The sequence below is a fragment of the Phocoena phocoena genome, chromosome 7 (assembly GCF_963924675.1).
Source record: "Phocoena phocoena chromosome 7, mPhoPho1.1, whole genome shotgun sequence".
Lineage (NCBI taxonomy): Eukaryota > Metazoa > Chordata > Mammalia > Artiodactyla > Phocoenidae > Phocoena > Phocoena phocoena.
The window spans coordinates 47285491-47288524 of NC_089225.1; the positions used below are offsets into that span (position 1 = coordinate 47285491).

General features: G+C 40.1%; 1 pseudogene; it reads right to left on the reverse strand.

Moving 5' to 3' along the window:
- Nucleotides 1–1483: 1483 nt before the first annotated feature.
- Nucleotides 1484–2175, reverse strand: LOC136125367 (GTP-binding protein Di-Ras3-like; annotated as a pseudogene).
- Between the last annotated feature and the right edge of the window lie 859 nt (nucleotides 2176–3034).

Consider the following 3034-nt stretch of genomic DNA (forward strand, 5'->3'; position numbering starts at 1 on the left):
CATCATGTTATTTGTAATTTTGCAGATGGTAAATCAAGCTAATATCGAAGCTGAAACAAGCTACTTGTTAAATATACTTCAAAATGATCTGTGTTATTCAAAAACTGTATTGCAGAGAAAAGAAAGATGATTACTCCTTATATTTCTAAGCATCTCAAATGGATAAACATTTCCATTCTGCCATGGAGGCATTTAAAATTTTAAATCCTTTGGAGAAAGCATGCCTGAAATAAATTTAAGCTGAGAAACGCTAAGTTTATTTAGATTATGAGCAGGAACAAAAACGCAAAACCTGTGCTGAAATTGAAGGGTGACTTTATTGCATACAATGCACATTAGATATTTCCAATCAGCGTTTGGAACACTGACCTGGCAAATTTGAACATTTGAGCCCAACACATATTAACAAATGAGGCGGGGGATGGACATGCCATTCATATTATAGATGCTTTTGAATAGTCTCATTTGCCTAAAGAACTCTTTAGCTTCAGTTTTGTTGTTGTTGTTATAAGATCTAAGGTAGATAACAACACAATTCTGGGGAGGTTAGGAAAAGAGGAGCCAGGACAATGGTCCAAGAACTCACTCCTATAGGGGAAAAAAACAGGAAAAAAAAAGGCTGACTGCCCATGATATACAAAGGGAAAGTCAGTCAAATGAAAGGAAAAGTTAACTTTGTAGATGGACAGGTCAGATATTTGAATCCCAAAATGGGCTCTTTCTATGTTTGAGCTGGTTATTATTAACCTTAAACCATTTTGTTTGCCATCTGTAATATATGTCATGTAAGTCAGATCAGTTCTGTATTTATTTATTTTTGCATGCAGGAAAAGCTTTATTAAGTCATGGAACTGTTATAATTTTTTAAAACTGCAGTGTAGAATACTTAAACATTTTTAAATGACTTAGGAAACAATTGGCATATATTTAGTAAGCAAGTTCTACTTTCACAATTTTCTCTGCTCCCACCCTCAATGCTCAGCTATAGAACATTCATTTACTTATCATGTTTAGTATCTCTGTCTCACAGTCAGCTGTCAGAGCTTTTGTTGCAAAAACATGTCTCTTAACAATTAAATATACAATGGGAAGATATGATCAGACATTTACAGGACTTGAAATATTTAAGAATAATACACAATAATAGGATTACAAGAAGGGCAGTGACATCTTTCAATTCATTTTGCTATTTCCATTCTCTTTTTTAAACATTAATCTCTAAAGTCTGTCCAAGTCCCATCCTTTAAAATGCATCCTGTTCCTTTTCCTCTCCTCCTCCAATGTCCATATTTTAACAATTGGAGTCCTCTTGCCTGGGAAAAAGAAAAGTTACTAACTCACAAGGGACATTTATTGACATCTAACTGTTACAACCCAAACGACAGCACAAAAGTCAGTCATGTACAGGTGACACAGCACAATGGGGTCTGTCCATGTTTTCGGCACACTGAAGAAGAGGGTCGGGCTCCTTAAGGCTCAGGGTTCACGTGATGATGCACTTGACCACCAGCTTCTCCGTGGTCTTGGGGATCTGGGATTTCTTTTAGGGAGGCTGGGCGCCGGTGGCAGCGGCGGGCTTCTTCTCGAAGTTTATCAGAATCTAGAACAGCTCCTGCACATTGATATTCATCTTGGCGGAGGTCTCCAAGAAGGCACAATTCCACTCTGACGCGTAGGCAGCACCTTCCTTCTCACTCACCTCCCGGTGGCTCTCATCGCACTTGTTGCCCACCAGGATGATGGCGCACTTTTGCGGGCTGTTGCCTTTGAGTTGACCGATCAGCTCATCAAGGGGCTTCAGCTCCTCCAGGGTTTGCTTCTTGGTGACGGAGTAGACCAGGATGAAGGCATGACCCTGGCAATGGCGAGGCGTTGCAGGCCCCGGTAGCGGCAGCCGCAGGTGGTGTCGGTGGTGAGTAGCGCGCCCACCGTGTGGCTGCAGCCCAGCGCCTGGAAGTGGGTATCTTCGATGGTCGGCAGATACCCCTCACGAAAGTTGCCGCGCACGCACCTCTGCACCAGTGCGCTCTTGCCCACGCCGGCCGAGCCGACCACCACCACGCGGAAATCTCTGCTCCTCCTCTGGGGCAGGCAGGTACGGATGAAGGTCAAGGTAGGCAGAGGCCGCAGCCGCTTTATCAGCCGTTCGTTGAGGCCAAAGCAGGAGCTGCCCATTGTCGGGTATTGGCGGGGAGATGCCTGCACACCTTCTCTGGCACTTGGCCAGCAGTGAGGGATACCTCATAAAGAAAGGAGGGCACCAGATAAAACTCCAACAGCCCCTAGCCCACACATATCCTGCAGTATTTTCTCTTTTCTCCACCCAAGGCTGATCTGTGTATTTATTTTTAAAGAAGGGTAATCTGAGATATAAATACAGAAAATCTCTAATAAGGTTTATTTTTAAATAAATGTAATTTAAGGTGTATTTATGTTTTTTCAGATACATTTATGTTTTCATATATATACATATGCATCCATGTATGCATATATACAGACATATGTAAACATATTAAAATTTTATGAACTGCAAATTACATTGCTTTTCTAGGAAGCCACAATAACTTGTTTCTTAAGTAAAAAAATATGTTTTATTTTTCTTTAAGGAGGTTATATGTGTCCAATGAAGTAATTCTAGTATTAGGTAGAATCAGGGATCTAGAGTCTTTACAAATCAGATGAATTTTAGTTTTAGATTTACCTGTTACCTGGAACATCTAGAGAAAAATCAATTAATGCCTTAAATTTCCAACTTTTTAAGAGTAACAAAATGTTAGCTATTTATCAGTTCTCTGTGATATAACTTTGAGGACAGTGACAGTGACAGCAGTCCTATCTTTTAGTAATTAAAGAAAAAAAAGGATAAAATATCAGTTGTCGAAGGAACAGATGTTTGCAATCCATTAACATCCATTAATTCACTGTAGAATCAGAAATTTATAATAAAACGAATCCTAGGCCAAATTATGAAGCTGGGTATTATTACAATCAGCAGTTCTCAAAATTCCCCTATGTAGTCCTTTTCACAGAGATT